Source organism: Macrobrachium rosenbergii, chromosome 50, assembly GCF_040412425.1.
Source record: "Macrobrachium rosenbergii isolate ZJJX-2024 chromosome 50, ASM4041242v1, whole genome shotgun sequence".
Classification (NCBI taxonomy): Eukaryota; Metazoa; Arthropoda; class Malacostraca; order Decapoda; family Palaemonidae; genus Macrobrachium; species Macrobrachium rosenbergii.
Window position 1 is genome coordinate 30,559,272 of NC_089790.1, and position 22,968 is coordinate 30,582,239.

The 22,968-nt window shown below is 35.6% G+C and overlaps 1 protein-coding gene across 1 annotated transcript in view; it reads left to right on the forward strand.

Annotated features, from left to right (window-relative positions):
- Positions 1-22,968, forward strand: part of LOC136832808 (uncharacterized) — a 348,711-nt gene that overhangs the window by 17,768 nt on the left and 307,975 nt on the right. The window contains exon 2 of the mRNA XM_067094392.1: positions 1,055-1,183. The gene's annotated coding sequence lies outside the window, so the exon portion shown is untranslated. The remainder of the gene's footprint in view (positions 1-1,054; positions 1,184-22,968) is intronic.

A 22,968-nucleotide genomic window follows, 5' to 3' on the forward strand; every position in this document is an offset into this window, starting at 1 on the left:
CAGATTGCGAGCTGGTCGGAGAGGCCGACGGACTCCGCCTACATCTGGTCGGTGGAGAACACCATAGAGTCAGTCAGTGAGGTTTACTTCCGGTTCAGACGACCGGATCCGGCGATCGTACCGCTTATGGGGCTTTTAAGGGGGTAGTACTGTCAGTGTACCTCAAGTAGTGCTCTGTAGACAATAATTACTTAAGGTTCTTTGCAGCGTCTTTTTGGCCCCGAGCTGCAACTCCTCTCATTCTTTTTACTCTACCTCCGTTCATATTCTTTTCTTCCATCTTACTTTCTCCATCTTACTTTCCATCCTCTCCTAACAATTGTTTCGTAGTGCAACTACAAGGTTTTCCTCCTGTTACATCTTGAAAATATTTTTCACTCAGTTTTCGTTTAAGCTCTAAATGACCTCATAGATCCCAACACTTTGCCATTTGCCTAAATTTTATATTACATTCCAGTCCCTTTCAAGGACGATTGTACGTGCCTTGTGCTTCAAATATAAAGGCAGAATATGTCAAGAAGGTCATTTGCATATTGCATGAGGAAACTTTGAGAAGTACTTTGAGGATCATTGGGTTTTTCTGTCTAGAGATTTCAAACGTGGACTGCTTACAGAATGAGGAGATTTCAAACGTGGACTTTGCTTACAGAATGAGGAGATTTCAAACGTGGACTTTGCTTACAGAATGAGGAGATTTCAAACGTGGACTTTGCTTACAGAATGAGATTTCAAACGTGGACTTTGCTTACAGAATGAGATGTCAAACGTGGGCTTTGCTTTTCATAGAAAGCATGAATGCATACATTTTCCTTAATTGTTGACAGAATCGTATTTGAATTTAGTCCATTATCAAGGGGGGATTCTGAAAATAGATATTACCTATGCTGTAGAAAGAGAGGATTCTGAAAATAGATATTATACTTGTGCTGTAGAAGGAGGGATTCTGAAAATAGTTATTATTACATGTTCTGTAGAAATCTGAAGGTAAAGAATGACGTGAAAAATTTACTCAGTACTTTAGTACTAATTATCCGATGTCACCTTTTCCTTTCAGTTCTTCATAAAGGACAAAAAAATGGATGAGATATGACAGTACATCAAGTACATACAAGAAATTATATCAAACAATGATAACAGAACAGTGGAACATGATGATGATTCTCTTGGAGCTATCCACAATAAGGTAAATCGTGTGGACTTTCCTACTTGTTAATGTCATAACTCTCTCTCTCTCTCTCTCTCTCTCTCTCTCTCTCTCTCTCTCTCTCTCTCTCTCTCTCTCTCTCTCTCTCTCACACATCAGTTCATTTGGAGCATGGACCTCAATAGAATGATGCTAGTACTGTAATCCCTGGTTATCATACTCTACAGTGTAGATCCGTGTCGGGTATGTTAATCATATCATAGAAGCAGCAACCACCTCCTTAGAAACAATTTTCAGTAAGACTATTTGGAAGAACGCAGAATTTTAATGAACGGAGAGAGGAGACATATACGATGATCCTGAGGTCCGGAATGCATAGCAAATCTACTTAGTATTTTGTACAGTACATGCCTTTCCAGTGTTAAATGCAAAGCCGCAAATGTTGATTCAGGACACCTTTGAACCGTGCCTGCCTACCCTCCACATTTTATAAGACTTTTTTTTTTCCAGATGTTGTGGCAGATCTGTTCTAATTTCCAATTGTGTCTGTAGGTTTCAAGAAGTTAACATTTAGGCATATTAGTGGAATATAGAAGTTGCAAGTTATGTAATTGGTCCCATATGTCGTCTTAGATTACTCTGAATATGGTCTTTTGGATCATTTAGAAAGCAATTTTGAAAATAATTAGAAGTTTTCATAATGAAAGCAAAGCTTGCTTTAAAATACGTAAGTCGAAGTTCTGTGAACAGGTTTGGTGTAATAGTGTGTTAGAATGTTTGTCTGTATGGGTGTTTGTGAATGGAGTAATGAGGTAAGGTGTGAATGGAAGTTTAACTTGTCGGAAAATGGGTTATTGTTGGAGTGTGTAGTGGTTGATGTTTGCCACTAACTCTATTTTAGTAGGTGATAACGAAGAGAAGTTGCGGAGATGGATAAAAGTTTGAAAGTATTTGTAAGAGGAAAAAAGTTTTATGCTAATTTTAGCAAGAGTAAGGTAATATAAGGGTAAATATAAAGCAAGGATATGGAAAAATGAATCTCGTTATGGATTGTGGAATTATCGGAGTGGCTAATTGATGTAGGTATTTGAGAATAACTGTAGCGAATGATGTTAAGATTAGAAAAAGGGTGAATCATAGAATAGGTGAGGCAAAGAAGGTATCAGGATCTAGAAAAAAAGGTTTGGAAGAGAGGGTGACTGGCCAAGGAAGTAATAATTGTGGTTAAGTATATCTTAGTTTAACCAGACCACTGAGCTGATTAACAGCTCTCCTAGGGCTGGCCCGAAGGTTTAGACATTTTACCTGGCTAAGAACCAATTGGTTACCTAGCAACGGGATCCACAGCTTATTGTGGAATCCGAACCACATTATGACGAGAAATGAATTTCTACCACCAGAAATAAATTTCTATAATTCTTCATTGGCTGGTCGGAGACTCGAACGCTGGGCCAACAGCGTGCTAGCCGAGAGCTCTAGCCACCGCTCCTATGAAGAAAGTAATAATTGTAGTGTAAGAAGGAATTGGTGAGGAAGCTCCTTTTATGGAAATGAAACGCAAATGTTGAATATGAAGGAGTGAAAAAGGCTGCTGAAGTGAACCGGTTATTTAGTATACATAAAGGAAGAAATGTTGAAAAGAGACGCGAAAAAAGACGAAAATGCAGGTGAAACATTGGCGTAAAGGAAAAGTTGGAGAATAGTCTTTTGAGGTGTTTTGATCACATGGAGAGAACGGAGGACAAGAGATTTGAGAAAGTTGGCTGAATGGGTGTGGAAGAGATGTTGAAATAGAGTAACCTTAGTATCCAGGAAGATGGAGTTTGGGTCGAGATAAAGGCAAGTGTTAGTATATGAAGTTGCTGATGAGCCCACACATACAGCAGTTATCATTTGTTCTGGGCGAGGAGGGTAGCGATTCTGAATACGAGACCTGAATTCGACAGGCACATGTACAGCAGAGTCAGCATCAACTTTTACCTCTCTTGATTGGCTCAGTGATTAAAAATCACTATACACCATACATCGTTGTTTCTAAACCAGGCAATGGTTCGAGTTCCACTGGTGACAAAGCGCGAATCAGTTATAATTCCCCATGGGTAAAAGTTATTCCTGAGTTATAGTAAACTGGATATTAAACGGTATATGTAGCTCAATATATATATTATATATAAATATATCTAATATATATATATATATATATATATATATATATATATATATATATATATATATATATATATATATATATATATTTATATAATGTATGTGTTGTATATATTTGTATATACAGTATAATATATATATATATATATATATATATATATATATATATATATATATATATATATATATATATATATATATATATATATATATATTATATGTATGTATGGGATTAAGGAGAGGCGAGGGAACTTCGTAACACGTTCATTTCGAATTTGATTAAGTAATTTGCTAGATGGGGGTAACGTTGAGATAACAAGGGATGGTGAGTAATTGTATTAGAGAGAGAGAGAGAGAGAGAGAGAGAGAGAGAGAGAGAGAGAGAGAGAGAGAGAGAGAGCAAGTGTCATGTTGGGGAATGATAATGAAGTTGCTGTAGAGAGAAAGGTGTTGAGTATCTTTAGCAACCTTGTATTAAAAGGTAGTGAATAGTCTATCCTAAATAGATAGAACTAAGCCACAGGTGCTAAAGGCATGTTCGTAAGGCTAAATCTACGTGAGAAAAACTTGGGCATTTTGTTTAGGCTATAAATTTTCATCATTTCTGTCATTAAAGCTTCATTTCGGATTTATTAATTTTTTAGAGGTTTTGCTCTCATATTTCCAGTGCTTATTTTGTCTCCTCAAGGATTGAATCAACGGTCTCGCTCTCGCCTCAACTCTTTCTGTCTGCCCTACAAAGTGTCTCTCTCTCTCTCTCTCTCTCTCTCTCTCTCTCTCTCTCTCTCTCTCTCTCTCTCTCTCTCTGTGTGTGTGTGTGTGTGTTTGATAGTCACCATTCCATTCACTATTCTGTTGAGCTAGAGGAATATTCCTCCTGTGATCACAGTAGCTCCCAACACCCGACAGTTTACCTAAACTCTTCCCTCATTTACTTTGTATAATTTCGTAATCCGTGGATTAAACGGTCATTCATTCATTGATGGTTTCCTTCTGCAGCCAAGCTTTGTATTTCTGTTCCGACTTTTGTTATCATGATGTGTAACTTCGCGTACTGCAAGAAACATATCTGTCGCGTCTTCCGTGGTTAAGCCCATGCTGCTTCCTTTTTTTTCTTTTTCATGTTTTCTTTGGTGAACCAGGGCTACAAGAGAACATTTGACCACCCGTCCTGTAGGCCATGGCTTTTAGAAACCTCTCTACAGGGCATAGTTGTCAAAGGCAACATGTTTACGCATTTTGGGCAACCTGGTATAAGGACGAGGAGTATCATCCTTGGTAAATAACAAGAAATTGAAAAATAATTATTGGTTGGGACAAAAACCCAGGAGGAAAAAAATACTGGAACGTGGAATAAGAATAAATGGGCATAAAAGCATTTGCATGTAGTCGTCCACAGCCCTCGATAAAGAGGCCTTAAGAGGTACAGCGGGAATGGCCATAATCTTTATTTTTCGTTCAACATTGGACGTTTCCCTTGGTCGTGATTTCCTTTGTTTTGTTTTTATACTTCTCTACCACTTTATTGACGCTTTGTCTCAAGACTTTTCATAGTTAACAGGCATCCACGTTGCCAGTCGGGTATTACATTGGAAATAATTGATACAAAGTAAATAAATGTACAAAAACAAAATTTGTCACGGAGTTTGTATGGAGAGATATAACACAAACACACACACCCATATATATATATATATATATATATATATATGTATATATATATATATATATATATATATATATATATATATTATGTATATATATATATATATATATTATATATATGTATATTATATATATGAATATTATATATATATAAAATATATATGTATATATTATATGTATTATATATATAATATATGTATAATATATATACCGTATATATATATATATATAATATATATATATATATATATATATATATATATATATATATGTATATATATAAATATATTATATATATATGTACTGTATATTTATATATATATATATATGTATATATGTATATTTATTTGCATGTATATATATTATATATATTACATATATATTTCATATATATATATGTATATATATATACATATATATGTGTATATGTATGTGTGTGCATATATATATATATTTCATAAATATATATTTATATATATGCTGTTGGGGGCAAAGTTTTTTTGTGTGTAAATTTCGTTGAATTCTATGGCTTTTTGATTGTTGATCAAATTCTTATTGGTTTGACAATATTTTCAGAATTTTCTACGTTCTTCCAAATTTAGTTGGACAAAAAAAAAAAGAAAAAAACGAAAATTAACTCTGTTCCATTTACTAAAAACAACACCACAGCTGTTCCGTCACTCGTCGTGACATCTTCAAAGTGTATCATTTGGACTGTTGATGTTGTTATTTATTAAGCTGGCCTTATGCCAGCACGGGCTCTTGGTCATAGGGCAGCCCGTAAGTCATTTTTTGATGAGCTGGTGAAATTAAGGATATGTACGTAATTACTTTCGTTGTGGTTGCTGGGCATGCCAGTGAAATGGTGTGAAATGAAAGGTTAACAGGCGAGGTTGCAAACCTCTTTGAGCCCTAGGGCACCCGTCAGTAGGATAGAAAGAGCGATAGTAGCGAATCCTGCCAAGTGGTAGATAGCCAGTAAGGAAAATGAATCATTATTTTATCGTCGGAGAAAAACGGGAAAAACAGAAAATCTATGGAGATTTAATACCATATTTAACTGACTTTCAAGAACAGAAAGGAGCATCGATCTTTTAGAGGTAGGGATCGATGGAGGAAGATGAAGAATTTTAAGTTTTAGAGAAAGCAACATAAATGTAAGTAATAGCTTAAGTGGTGGTTAGAGCGACAGTTGAAAAATTTAGGTCTTTAGACGTGAGGCGGCCGAAAAAAGGGGAAAGGAAGGCCTTAAGTGGTTGAAACAGGTTATTTGCTAATCAAATGGTAAACGACTATCAGAGTACTTGTCCCGGAGCTGCTGTCTGAGTTCATCCTTGGCAGGAGAAATGCAATGATGGTAGCAGATTTCTTCGAACAGATCGTGTACCAATGAGAAAATCCCTTTTCTCCCTATTTCAGGGTCTTTTTTTTCCATTGTTTGCGGTTCTATTTGGGTTTTTACACCTTATCTTAACGGCTTTGGAAGGCACCAAGGAGGCCTCAAGTTGAGAACAGCACCTGTGGCTGTTGTATTTCCGGGCTTTAGGCGTGAGGTTCGATGACGGGATTTGGAGTAGGTTGAGGAGGAAGGGAAGAGGCTTGAGGTTCTGGGTTAGGAGTAGATTGAGGGGTGTGGGGTGTTGGCTGCTCAGTTTGAGTACCTATATCGTGACACAAAACAGGCGCTGCTTCAACCACTTGTTTGGTCGTTTCTGGTGGTGTCGTTGGTCTGGGTGCAAGTGTTGCTATAGGAGGTAGTTTTGGCAGGTTGGCTCCTGCTTTCAACTGTGCAATGCGGGATAATCGAGCACTGCATCGTTTAAACTACGCATGATGACGTTCAGAACAGTTGGGGGGCGTGGGTGTTGTAGGTTCCCCCTTTTTCAGTCTCTCGAAACAATTTCGTTTCATGTTTTTTACTACAGATGGCGCAGATTGCAGGGCCTTTGCAACGTTCTTGATGATTACCGTAACGTTGGCATCTGTAACACCTGAGAGGTTCTGAAGTGTATTCCTCTGTAGGGTAGTATCCCCATGTCCTAAGCCATACTTGACTCGGGACTGGTCCTCTGAAGGTGGTAAGGATCTTCCGTGAAGGTGTTTTATATCTAGTTAAACACCTCTCTGCGTTCACAATATGGGGGAGCTCCAGAAGAGGATCCAGATGGAGCTCTGTTGGGTAATTACAGATGATGGCCTTGTTTAGCTCCTCATTTGGGAAATTCTGTGTTGTCCTTCAGGAGGTCGACTGTTGCTCGGTCTTTTGGAGTAATTGTGAATTCTCCTCTGTGGTTTGGCAGTGCTGAGATGTTGATGCCAGGGTGGTTTTTTTTTTAAAGAGCCACTACTGCAGCATACGAGGTCCGTCATTCAGCAGGAAGCACTCGAAACTTCGGTAATGGAGGGTACTCATTTGCGTCGGAGACTGGGAGAGGGGGGGAAGAGGTAAAAGATGAGGGGGATTGGGGTAGGACGGAGGAGGAGGTGGAGGACGAGGGTTCGAGGAGGTCCATGTACGCGTTTATTGCAAACCGAATTTGACAGCCTCTCTCATAATGAGAAATAATACCAGCCCGAACCCAGACAAGGAAAAAAGTTAAGTATACCTTAGTTTTACCAGACCACTGAGCTGATTAACAGCTCTCCTAGGGCTGGCCCGAAGGATTAGACTTATTTTACGTGGCTAAGAACCAACTGGTTACTTAGCAACGGGACCTACAGCTTATTGTGGAATCCGAACCACATTACAGCGAGAAATGAATTTCTATCACCAGAAATAAATTCCTCTAACTCTTCATCAGCCGGCCGCGGGAATTGAACTCCGGCCCATCGAGTGACAGTCTGAAGCTCAACCGACTCAGCCAACGAAGGGCTGCCCAGACAAGGAAGACAGTACCATCGTCGTTTACTGCTTTACCTGCCCAGAGAGGATGTGCCAGTCCTCCGAAAAAACGTACGTTGGTCTAACTTCCACCACACTGAAAAGACGCCTACAGGCCCATCGAAATAATGGATCCATCCACCAACACTACACAGACCATCACAACCGCAAACCTACGACACAAGAGCTAGTGGAGAATACATAATATATCATCTACTCAAAACATAGTCGCCATAGATTGATCATAGCAGAATTTGTTTGCATTTTATTACATAAACCTACACTGAACAGACAACTAGAAGCGGAAAGATCACTCCCATCTAGCAGACGCCCTACAACATACAATACTAACATAAGAAACAACCATAACAACAGCAGTAACACCTTTTAAATCACACGCTTTCTCCCCCCCCCCCCGCCCCTTTCCACTCCTATCCCCGTAATGCGTATACCTGCATTTCCATTTCTGTTTTGTTTGTTATCACCAGAACATGTATTCTTGTTTTCGTTATTTTTCACAAATTATGTTTTTATTATAAATTTTGTATTGCAACTTTTATAACTGTAAATATTTTGAAATTGTTTATTTTGTAATTATTGCTATTATAATGATTTATTGTATAATTATTATTTTGGACGCTACATATCCGTCCGCACACTGTAACAAAACAACAGGACGCTATGTCCAGATTTCGGTCTTATGTAATAATAAGACCCAAGACTTGAATTCACGTCGACAGTGATCTCTCCATTCGCATCACTATTTTGTGACCCATTTAACCTTTCTGCATTACTCCTTTGTAAAACTACTTCATACTGCCCGAAGTTCTTGCTTGGATTTACTCGCTTTGTTCTCATTACCTGCTTCCATTTTCCTTCTTCCTTTTTAACTACCTTATCCATCCTCCGGTGTACCTGCACATGACCCCCCCTGACACGTAGTTGGATCTCATATGCTTTACAGTATCTTTGTTGAATAAACTTTTCACATCCCTATTTCCACCACTTTGTGTTAATATTCTCTTTTCCTACACACATACACACGCAATATGTATATATATATATATATATATATATATATATATATATATATATATACATACATACATACATACATACATACATACATACATACATACATACATACATACATACATACATACATACATACATACATCTCAGACAACTAAGGGAAGAAATGAAGAGGCTGTAAATCCTGACTGGACTGGTGTTGGCTTTATTGCTAAGCCATGTTTACAGAACCGACACAAGGGGTAGAAACTCAACATAAAAATGCTAGCAGGACAGCACATACAAACTTACAAAATGATTAATCATTAATGCAGAGTGTATATATATGTGTGTGTGTATGTGTATACTGTATATGTATTTATATGCATATACTGTATATATATGTATATATATAGTATATGTGTATATATATATTATATATATTATATATATATATATAGATCTATATATATATATTCCAAAATTCAACACCAAAAGCCTATTCATTACTTTGTCACTTCCCAGGTCTCCATTATCTTTTTTTTTTCTATTGCTTGTGGTGATGACTGAAAATCCGCCATGTTTTTCGAATCCTTTTGATGACTGATTAGTTTTACGTCCGGAAATAATTTCGGTTCGGAGGAAAGGCTAAAATTAATCATGCCCGGAAAATAAGTGGATCATGCCAAACGTAATTTTCGTGGGAAAAATATTTTTCATTTAGAAATCCCGTAGTGGGTTAATGCCGTCAGTGCACCTCTCAGGGTGCACTGTAGGCATTACTAAAGGTTCTTCGCAGCGTCCCCTCGGCCTTTAGTTGCAACCCCTTTCATTCCTTTTACTCTACCTCCATTCATATTATCTTTCTCCCATCTTGCTATCCACCCTCTCCTAACAGTTATTTCAAAGTGCAACTGCGAGGTTTTCCTCCTGTTACACCTTTCAAACCTACCTACTCTCGTTTTCCTCTCCAACGCTGAATGACCCCACAGGTCCCAGTGCTTTGCCTTTGTCCTAAACTCTATTACATTTCATTCATTTCGAAATGTTTCGCTTTTGGTTTGAATTACTTTTAAAGTTGCTTTTCAGTTCCTTCTTTTTATTTTCTTTTTATTTTTCACTTACGGTGTATGTTCCACATTTTATCACTCTAACATGCAGTTCAGCTTTTTCGGCTTGCTATAACCATCTACCTGTCGGGAAGCTGACGCCTCACCCCTATTCTCTTTCTTTTCCTTACAATCCTTAATGAGAGGACAAGATGAGGGAGCTGACTGCATTTCCTGTTGGCCTTCGTTTGATGGATAACAATTACTACTAGCTGTAGGCTCGGAAATGACAGCAATGCAGTTTTTAAAACAAAAATAACAACTACATCGCAGTAATAATTTATAAAGTACATTTGATAAGCTAACTTGTTCAGTATTAATGAATGCAAGTAAAAGTATAGGTAAAGACGAAATTTTCCTTTGTCTGGAAAAGAGTTAAACATGTAATGAATGAAACTTGTATATGTACCCTTGCCGATAAATGTTCAGTGGCGGGTATAAATATGAACCATATTAAAAGAAAAATAAATTTGGCTATTAATTTTTTATAAAGTTTAGAGATTTTTTTTATCTGCTCTTTTGAATGTTCTTCAAGAAATTAAACAATTGACTTTCAAATGATATCGAAATACATATTCTAATTTGCAAAATTATCATTACGCAGGCCAGTAAAAAATCAGTTGTTATTTTTTCTTCGTTTTTATGCGCAAATTTAAAATAAATAGCGTTAGACTAAATATATATAATTATGAAGGAATTTGATCGTAGTTCTGCACTATGGTAGAAATAATTTAAGTATCTAGTGAAACTCCAGTGCCCTATTTTTAGGCAATATTTTATTGTACAGCCAAGGATAGAAATATTTGCTTTGATTTTTTGAACATTCTGCAATAAATGAAAACGTTATAATATAGAGAATGAGTCCGCTGTGACAGGAAAAAAATTGCAGGACTGCACTATTCTTGTAAACTGGCCACCCTATTTCAGTGGAAGTTCTTAAGATGTTCAGGAACTTTGGAATAATTTTCACTCCCCCACCACAACAGCTCTTGTGCTTCACTGTGACATATCGCCAGTGGCATCAAAACCCTTCAACTCTTTTGTGCAGTAAGGCATTAATGTCCAGTGCCTCTAGCTTTTTCAGGAGACAGTTCCTGGATCTGTCCGCTGCTCTTCCTTCCTTTGTTTTCACCATCACCATCCATGGTATGGTGATGTTAGTGTTGTCCATCTCAAGCTCTTGGAATATGTGTTATATCTCTTTATTTGATAGCTGCTGTGCTTCTCCAGAACCTTCCAGCATCAAAAACCGATCATGCTGATCCTGATATTTTGCTCTGAAATGCAAGCAGCTTCGTTTTTAGGTGCTTTGTGAGTTTGCCAGTCTTCCATCTTTGTGAACTATTGGTCACATTAGGGTGTTGTAGCTTCTCAGTTTGGTGCTGCTGGTGATCGGAGTTACCTGTACGGTAGTTGTTCCTCTTTCCATCAGCAGTTTTGATGTGTTTCTCACGTGGTTTGTCACCATTGAAGCTGGAATGAGAATTCACAGCTTTTTTTGCCCACAGTAATAGTGTGCTCTTCATAAATATTGTGATCTGGATTATTTCTCAATGGAAAGTAACAGGTATGTCGATTATGCGTCCTTTGGACCAGGCTTAAGTTCCTCGTTGGGAGAGTGGGCTCCGTTCTCAGCTAGCACTCTGCTGGCAGCGAGTTCGAATCTAAGACCGGCCAATGAAGAGTAAGAGGAATTTATTTCTGGCGATGGAAATTCATTTCTCGCTATAATGTGGTTCGGATTCCACAATAAGCTGTAGGTCCCGTTGCTAGGTAACCAGTTGGTTCTTAGCCACGTAAAATAAATCTAATCCTTCGGGCCAGCCCTAGGAGAGCTGTTAATCAGCTCAGTGGTCTGGGTAAACTAAGGTATACTTACTTTGGACCAGGCTTAATGACACACTTTACTTGTGTCTTTTGAAATGGATGGATCAGCATACAGAATCCTAGGTTGATATTCATATTCTTATCAAACCTTTTATAAAATTAGAGGCGATTATATGTCTTTGTACTATGGCATGAGAATACACCAGTTTTGGAGTACCTTTCCAATTTGTAGCATAATGCTGTTAACATGAACAAAAAATTAATATTCTGCCATTTTTATGCTGTTACGCTCTCTCTTCCACTTATTTACCATTTTGACCAACATCGAAATTGTCACAAGAATTACGTGAGATTTGGGATACATGTCGTTGGTACTGCCAGAAGAGTTCTTTACCAGTGCTTTTTCGTTGTACTGTTGTTTTATATGCCACATTAACACAAATATTTTAAGCTATATAGGGAAAAGAAAGGACAATGTGACTGTAAGCGCAAGTTTTTTGTATTACGTGTTTCTTTGTTGCTATCATAAGTCTTTTCCGCGTTCTCAGTGCAACGTCTAAGAAAGTATCCCGATATTTAATATTTGCCTCTATTATCGATAACATGTTTCATTACTGATAGCGTTCAAGGCTTCATACACGTAAAACTCTTTGCAACACTGATGTGGACTCTGCTTTCATAACTTAATGGTTGTGGCCTGCATAAAGGAGAATATATACCGACATATTAATGGGATTTCTGGTTACAATAAATTTAAATTCATGATTACTTTTGTGAGCACGGCAATCCGAAAAGGAAAAGTTAATTGAATTTTTAACTTCCAAAATGAATTTTATCGAGACCGCCAATTCATTTAACCTATGAAAGAATGTGCTGAATTTTTGTTTCCTGCCAAAATAAAGGTTACATAATCAATGTACCCACATAATTTTACATAATGTGGGATAACGTTGCTTTTAGTTCTGCTCTTAACAAATACCACATGTAAATTACTTTCTATTAGTGATAGACGATTTCCCGTGGTCATACCAAATTGTAGCATGAAAGAACAGCAGTAAAATTAAAAAGGTAAATAATTCTCCTGACATATATATATATATATATATATATATATATATATATATATATATATATATATATATATAAATATATATATATATATATATATATATATATATAGATATATATATATATATATATATATATATATATATATATATATATAAATATGTGGCATGTAAGCGCTGGCAACAAAATTTTTATATCACACCGTTACATGTTTACTAGCAAAAAACCCGTTATTTAACAAGCTAAACAAAGTAATAAAAATAAGCGTTTTATATATATATATGCATATATATATCATATATATATGCATATATATATATATGTATATATATATAAAAACATATATATACATATATACATATATATATATATATATATATATGCATATATATATGATATATATATGCATATATATATATATATATAAAATATATAATATATATATATGCATATATATATTATAAATATTATATATGTGCATATATATATATAAAATAATATATATATATATATATATATATATATATATATATATATATATATATATATATATATATATATAACATACACTCAAACAATATGGCTGTTATTAACGCTTATTTTTATTACTTTGTTTAGCTTGTTAAATAACGGTTTTTTTTTTTTTTGCTAGTAAACATGTAACGGTGTGATATATAAATTTTGTTGCCAGTGCTTACGTGCCACATATACTCAGTTATAAAGTAACGTAGAATATTAGAATCTACCCGCTTTCAGAAGTCACTTAAACTCTTTCTTTCACCCTCGGGTCGTGTCCCCCGCCTGATGACGTCACAGAATTTAATATCATACTATGATATTTGTAATTTTTTCGTACTCAATCAATTCATCTCAGGAATTCCATCTTTTATTTCCTCTATCATTTCAGCCAAGAATCTATTTACTTTTGTCAAGGCAATTTCATTAGAACTGTATGAGCTCAATACTAAAATGAGACACAGTTATTAAGCTACAGCTCGCAGGGTCTAGGACTCTAGAATATTCAAGTAGACAGAAGCAAATACGGCTGCTTTTGTATTCTTGAAAATAATTATTTGTATGACTATCATGGAAAACCCATGATTGGGAACAATACTTTTAAAACACCGTTTTATCCATCTGCAATAATAAATCGCCTACTGATTGTACAAACTCTAATTGTTGAAAATGTTTGATGTACAGTATAACTGGTTTTTTTACTGTAATTGTTTTTGATGTTTGCGTGAAAAGTGATTTTTTCCTGCCTCTCTATTTCCGGTCACCCAGTTATACTGTACATAAAACATTTTCAACGATTAGTGTTTGCACAATCGGTAGGCGATTTACTATTTCAGATGGGTAAAACGCTGCTTTTAAAAGTATTGTTCCCAATCATGGGTTTTCCATGACAGTTATACAAATCATTATTTCCAAGCATACAAAAGCAGCCGTATTTGCTTCTGTCTACTTGATATATTGTAGACCCTGCGAGCTGTAGCATAATAGCCTAACTGCCTCATTGTAGTATTGAGCTCATATAGTTGTAATGAAAATGCCTTGACAAAAGTAAATAGATTCTTGGCTGAAATGCTAGAGAAAATAGAAGATGAAATTGCTGAGATGAATTGATTGACAATACAAAAGAATTACAAATACCATAGTATGATATTAAATTCTCTGACGTCATCAGGCGGGGGACACGACCCGGGGGTGAAAGAAAGAGTGAAAGTGACTTATGAATGTGGGTAGTTTTCTCTGGACCTTGGGTAGGTCCTGGGTATTGTCGTCCTCTTGATATAGTCCCATTTGCACAAACACTGCGTTCCTGCACAAGAGTTTTTTTTTATTTTTATTTGTTTCTTTTTAATCAAGTTGGTACTGGTGTGCTCTCCCGGTAGATTAACCACTAGCAAGGAAGATTTCTGTACTAAAAATTCCTCTCACGTGAAGAGAATGGATTGTACCCAAATGACATTAATGCGTTCACCAAAAAAAAAAAAAAAAAAAAAAAAAAAACAACAACAGAGATTATCCCGTATGGCAGAGGTGGTCAACCTTTTAAGCATCAGGAGCAACCTATTCTCTGTTTTTCAAGACGAGAGTAACAAACATTTTTTTTTCGTAATAATTTTTAAATAGTTAATTAATATAGTTTATATTGCCATTATAATATAACTAAACCTTTTAAGTACCGAACAATAAAATTTTAGGATAAATTTGAATTTTGATATCAGATGTCATATTTTGTGTTGACGAAAATTTGTAAATATAAAGGAGGAACATATTTCTTTGTAAGTTTCTTTTTTTTTCGTTGTCTTAAGAGACCTACTGGAAGCAAATCTGTTTCAATTTCCTCAGAATGAAGTACACTAAGTTTAAGTTGCATGAAAATGTAATTATAGATATCAGAAAAACACACAGCCAGTGTAGTTATAATTTTATTTGGCTAAACAGATTTTCTATTTTAAATCTAATGATAATCAGACAAAAAATTGTGTAAAGTACAATTTTTACAGAAAATACACCCATATAGTATTTGAGAGTAAAAAAAAAAATGTACTTTTCTTTTCAGTGGTATGTTAGGTGTTAGACATTTTTGTCTACTACACCCGTACAGTTTAACGAAAGTGCTCGAGAGCACTAAATTCACTTCCCCTGAAGAGCACTGTCAGACCATCAAAGAGCAGGAGGGAGCTCGCGAGCAACAGGTTGCCCACCTGTGCCCGGGGGGTTGGGTATTGCTGTCAGTGTACTTCACGCTGTGCACGCTGTAGGCATTCTTTAAGTTCCGTTGCAGCGTCCTTTCGGCCCCTAGCTGCAACCACTTTCATTCCATTTACTGTACCTCCGTTCTTATTCTCTGTCTTTCATCTTACTTTCCGCCCTCTTCTAACAATTGTTTCATAGTGCAACTGAGAGGTTTTCCTCCCGTTGCACCTTTAAAACCTTTTTACTTTCAATTTCTCTTTCAGTGCTGAATGACCCCATAGGTACCAGCGCTTGGCCTTTGGCCTAGATCTTACATGCCATTCCATCCCAAAAGCAGAGATTACGGAAAATTAAACTCCACATCGAATTCGTCTGTAATTTCATAATTAATGTCTGTTTTACAGTCGATTAGGTCATGCACAAACTGATATTGCAAAAATGTGTTAAACTCCAAGAAAGGAAATAACATGCAGTATTATGACATCCCATTTTACAGGTTTGGTGTCGGCGAGTTATTTTTGGCGACTATCGGCTATATTCTTTTTTAAGAACTTCCCAAAAATATCCCTTCCATGTTTTTGTAGATTTTTCCCCGCACTTTTATACGGGACATCGTTTCCTTACATTTTTCATTTTCTTGTAGCTTTCCGTAACCTTTCCTCTATTCTCTTTATCAGTCTGTCTGTTTTCTATTCAGTGCTTTATCTTCTTGCGCATGATCCTTGATGTCCGTCCTCATGTAAGGTTTTTTCTTAAGAGCGCCATTATTCTAATCTTTTGAATGTCGAAGCCTTGTTTTTTGTTTGTTGGTCTTTAACAATTACTGTATCGATAAACCAGTTTCCATTTCCTCTTCCTTCAACATTGCCAGATGTCTCCCCTGTGGGGTTTTAAGGGGTTGTTTTATCTGGCCCCCCTCATTCTCATTTTAGTATTTTAATTTTCTTCCCCCTCAGTGCATGTAAAATGTCAACTATAACTGTTCCTTACCGTAAATTGGTGAATTTCTGTAATTTGTTAGGTAATAGGTATCGAATTTGACTTTTCATCAAGTCCTAATTTTCTCTTAATATCAAGTTTAACTTTGCAATTCCCAGACTGTGATTAGTCACACTCAGTCCCTCCGAAACTTTCCAAAGAATGCTTTTCAAAATACTTTAATGTGTATTGTAAATCATCTTTTTGATTAAATTTGATCAGTTTTTCAGCCATAATGTGAGTCCAAGTTTCTTTTCGAATAATTTGAAGAATAAATGTAGGCAGACGTAAGAGAAGATCTAGATGACGTTGACAAAGTCATGTGTCGAGGGCGTGGCATTTGTGTTGGAGTAATTCACAGAATTATTAATGAAGTTTTCATGGTTGAAAAGAAAAAGGAAGATACCTGTCATGGTGAGGGATGGGTCAGTTGTAACATCAAAAGGAGAAGACAACTCTGGCTGCACATTTTTGTGAGGTCTTGAATAAGAGAAGTGAGGGTGGGATAATTTGATTGATTTGCCAGAGGCTGAATAAGACCTGAATTTACTTTATAGGTGAATTCGCGGCTTTTGACGTGTCATCAGTAATAAAAATAGGAGATGGCACTTGGCTATGAGTGGAATCACGGCAGAGAGGATTTTAGCTGGAAATGAAATGACACCACGTATTATATATTATATATTATGTACATATATATAATGTATAATTTATATTACATATATACATACATATATGTATTATATAATTTTATATATATATATATATATATATATATATATATATATATATATATATATATATATATATATATATATATATATATATATATATATATATATATATATATACACACACACACACACACACACACACACACACACACACACATATTCTGTGTATTACGGAATATGGAATGAGAAAAAAGATCTGATATTGAGAATTCAAAGCCAAAGGGATGATTCCAAATAAAGGCAACCGGACTGAAAGTTGTAATGGTAGAGAAATAACAATTACTTCGGTTTTGACGAAAATATTTAGAGCGCTTATTCTCTTTCGTGTGGAGAAAGAAATAGATAACATGCTTAGAATTGGGAAAGCTGGCTTTAGAAAAATCAGTAGTTGCACAGATCAGTTATATGTATTAAGACATATGCAGCAGTGACTGGAATTCAAGCATCACCTTGTGATGTGTTTTGTTGGTTATTAGAAGAAATTTAAAGAATATCATGAGCCATTACGGTATTACTGGTAAATATGTAATGTTAACGGAAATTTTACATTTATAAAGTAGATGCTGAGTTAATGTTGATGGGGTCTTGCCAAGTGAATTCGCAGAGGAGTGTTATGCCACCATCGGTGTTTGACCCTCCCATGGATTTCATTTTGAAAATTCCTGGAGACAGAATAGGTATAGTTTGGAGTAATGGGTAAAAACTTGACAAGCTCGTAATACCAAAATGAAGCTGTTTTTATAAAAAAAAAAACACTACAAAATTTACAAATCTTGCTTGATGTAGTGTATCATATATCTGGAGTGATGGGAGTAGAGATATAAATCTAAGAAAAACAGAGGTACAAAAGGATAGTTTATTCACAAAGGCTTAATGGCGTTGGATCTTTCAAATGTTTAGGAATAATTTATGATAGCCGATTGGCATTTTTTTGCACTCACTGAGACAAAAGTTAAAGGGTAATGTGTGCAGGAATGGGAATGGCAGGCGTAATTGTGTCTAGGGTAGTTAAAAGGTGTACACCTAGGGAATTGTTCACACTTGTAGCTTCAGGGAGACTCTGGGGATGTGTGAAAGTTACATTGCGTTAGTTCAAGGACTGGATGGACAAGGCTGAGTGTAGTGGTAAACAATGGATTATTAAGCATATATGGTCTAGGAATGGATAAGGAGAGTAAAGGGTAATCATTTTGGGTAGGTCTGAATTTGAGTCAGGCTAGTTTTGGAGGACATGAAAGAGTAGTTGAGCTAGCTTATGTGAGTGTAGAAGTAGATAACAAGTAAGAGGTGGCTTTGATGATAGGTTTGAGGTTAATGAAATGATTAAAAACGGAGACTGTTTCTTATGGAGCAGGTTTGCCATTGGGTATGTGTGGAGATGGATCTGATCGTTCCTGATAATATCTTGTTAAGAAAGTATACTTGATATTCCAGGCCAATTGGGATGACATTCTGTATGATATTGAGCTCAGTTGGAGCAATATTTATAGAAGTTTGAATATAACTGAGTGCTTAAATTATCATATTAGCACTGTTATGCATTTCCTTTGGCTTACCTTCAGCTGTTTAGAGATTATTCAGATTATTTTCGCTAAGATATGTAGAACGTCAGAGCTCCTGCTATTTAGAAGTCTTAGTAAAATAATCTTCACCAGATATGCCTCCATTCCACCCAAGATGTCAACAAGCTGAATTTTGCAAAAGGCGAAGTACAGTTTCCTTAAAAAGCTATTACATCGTTAATTACTCTGAATAAATGGCTGTTAAATCGCTGTTAACTATCTCTTCGATGTAAAGGGCGGATTTTTCAAATGTCTGTACCCTGTAACACCACTTAGGCATTTCTGCGATTTTGACTGCCGATATGCGATATATTATATATATATATATATATATATATATATATATATATATATATATATATATATATATATATATATATATATATATATATATATATATATATATATATATATATATATATATATATATATATATATATATATATATATATATATATATATATATATATATATATATATATATATATATATATATATATGAATATTCTTGTTCATCCGCTCACACTGGATCCTTATAGCAAACACTCCATCCATTTAGTAATTACCCCGGCAGTATAACCGTCAACATTCATGATAAGCTTACTTTATTATTTCCCGATCGTTGGTAACACTCAAGCGTAATGCCGACCTAAATTATCATTTCTGACGAACGCCTTCTGCCGCCGGTCCTTGTTGTTTTCAACATCCCGGCATTCCAAGTTTCCGCTCGCTTATCACCCTGGTTACCGTTCTTTGGCGTCGTATAATTAGCACGAAGTTATGAGAAAGCGTGGGAGTTAGAAGCGATAATGAAAAATGTTATATGAAAAGAAACATAACTTTCAAGAACTTTTTCTACTCTAAATTTTTTATTAATTAGTTTTGTAAAGAGCAATTTTTTTCTTATGACGCTTGATTATGTTCATAAAGATTTTATTTGCGATGGTTGCGTCCTGTCACTTGTAAAGGTTTCTTTACGGTTTTTAGATGTCCATGTGGTCCTCCTCCCGAATGCCCAGAATGCAAAGTGTTGATAACAGTCAAACATGAGCTGTGCGACTGTCCAAAATGTAATCAACAGCGAGTATCAACCTTTGGAAATAAATCAATGGGGGAAATTTTATCAGAATCCTATACATTTTCAGTCATCCCAATTTTATCTTTCATTTAAAAGTGTAACTTGATAGACAAAATATAAATCCAAGTAAATAATGAAAATATAGAAGCCTGTAGGGCGTTTAAGAAAAAAAAATTGTAATTCTGAATTTTAATTTTTGATTTTTATGAAATTTTATTTTATTCTTTTTAATCCTTAATTTTTTTTTGTATGCATGGAAACGAGCAAATGTATTTATTGTATACATGCGTTTCAGCATATTTGTTATACAGTTTTTTTCTTTTAAACTTCATTTTCATTTATTCATCATCATGCGAATGACCTGTTTGGTCCCAGTTCTAGGCCTATGGCCTAGACCTGGCATTTCATCCTAATCCTTCGGGCCAGCCCTATAAGAGCTGATTAGTCAGCTCAGTGGTCTGGTTAAACTATTTTAATAATAATAATAGATGCAGTCAGATTCTAGTTTTGCGTGGTGTAGCCGTATTTCTTTACTCTAGAAACTTAATAGCGACGAAACCTATAGTGTCATGAAATGAGTTAAGTTCCTCATCGGAAGGGTTGGCATCGTTCTCGGCTAGCACTCTGCTGGGCCCGCGCTCGATTCTCCGACCGGCCAATGAAGAATTAGAGAAATATTTCTGGTGATAAAAATTCATTTCTCGTTATAATGTAGTTCGGATTCCACAATAAGCAGTAGGTCCCGTTGCTAGGTAACCAATTGGTTCTTAGCCACGTAAAATAAATCTAATCCTTCGGGCCAGCCCTAGGAGAGCTGTTAATCAGCTCAGTGGTCTGGTTAAACTAAGGTATACTTAACTTTTTCATGAAATGAGTTATGTGCAAGCTTTTGACAACACCATTCTCAGATATGGAAATGTAGTTTTGCTGATAATGTGTGAGGCGATTTTTATGAATTTATGATCATTTCTGGCGTCAGTGTTTGGTTAACCTCCTACAATCCCCCCCATACATAACAAAGAAGGTAACCCAAGTGAGGAACCATTTGGGTCGAGTTACGTGGTGGTCCAGCTGGGTCCAGGTATGACTCGGCGTCTTGATTTGTTCACCTTAATGCATCCCTGCTTTTCACTCATTTTTGTTCCTTTGGCCGGTCGAAAAACCGTTTTCCCACCGGCATCAATTCTCACAAAGGGGATATTATATTGTTTTGCAGCGTTGGTCTGTAATTAATTCATTTTGTTAGCGTGTTTCGTGAAAATGAAAGAAATTAACACATTAAAGGATGTAATAACCTTAAGTATACTATACATGACAATAGCTTTTAGTGCTGGAGTCAGATCTTTTGTACCACAACTGAAAATCAGATTGAAACCCTGCAGAGGCACCTGAACGGGCATATTGTACCCAGTGTTCATAAGACTTAAGAAAAACATTTATTTTTATCACAAATATTTACCATATGGAGTTTCGTCTTGGACATGGAAATTTTCAATGTCTGATGGGGTCTCAGTCCGATATATTTCAGTAGGTCCAATAAAGCTTCATTCAGAAAGTATTGCTTTAACCACCAAAGTAACGGGAAATGGCCATTTGACGCGCAAAGCCATTTGATTAAAACCTTGGAAAAAATTTGGTAGTTTGTTGTGTATGAGTTTTTGCATTGTCAAGTGAAAATCCTCCATTCTGCGATGGCTGTATTGTGCCTTTGACTGTGAGACATTTGTTGGTCGAGTGTCCCAGCCTTGGGAATTTAAGACATAGGTTTCTGTCCTGGGGGCGTGACAGAGGTCATTTTATCCTAGGTAGAGGATTGTAATATAGAGCATTTATATATCTTTGTGAGGGTGGCGGGCCTCCTCAGATATTAAATCACATACACACGCAGTATGTATGTATAATGTGTATGAATTTACAGATATATATATATATATATATATATATATATATATATATATATATACTGTATATATATATATATATATATATATATATATATATATATATATATATATATATATATATATACATACACAGTATATATATATAGATAGATATAGATATAGATATTAATATTTATATTGATATTTCTTATATGAAGCTCATGTTAAATTTATTTTTTAGTGTCCCATTTAATTTTATTAAGGTGTCAATAACCTAGGTGTCGTGACGCCAGTTTTAGTAGCCATAAATCAATCAATCAATCTTGATTCACGAAGCCTTCGTTGAGCATCTCCAATGCTGACCACTTTACTCTTCGAATAAATGATTTATTATTTTATGTAGTTACTGAATGTCTGTTCAAGTACATAAAGTATACATAATTTTTACATGAGAGAGAGAGAGAGAGAGAGAGAGAGAGAGAGAGAGAGAGAGAGAGAGCTGAAAATTCTTCTTCTTTAGGTCTTAGTTTAGGTAGTTTTTTTCCACTGACGTTATTTACACGTTTCACTCGAAAAGGTTCCAGGGGGCAGGATATTGGAACTATTGAAGTTGGGAAAAATGGAATGCTCATCGTTCCGGGAAATTTTGCTGCAGCGTGCTATTCACAAGTTGTTTTGGTTAAGCGAAATAACGTTTGATCAAAGAATGCCTTTTGGGACTTGTTATTTGTTACTAAAAACATTTGGCTTCAGAGCCGTTTGTTGCAGCTGGCTTGTTATTGGAAGAGTATTTTGTATTATAGTGAGATATGTAGTAAATATTCTCCATACAACACACACCACACACACACGCACACACACACGGATATGCAAGATTACCCTTAAAACGAAAAGATCTGAATTCAGCTTTTGTACTGAGTGAGATGCTGACAGCACCGATAAATCTCTGTAAGATAAAATATCATCATTAATGTATTGAGGGCTCTACAAAATTTTTCCTTATTCCTCTGATCTCTTAAGGAGGGGAAAATGATTGAGAATCCTGACCGGGAAAGCTGCTGCATCAAAACATCCCCTGTCATCAGCTTGAGGCCTATTTCCATTAAAACTTAGAATCGAATTTCTGTTAAGTTGATGGGTGCTTAACTGCAAAAGC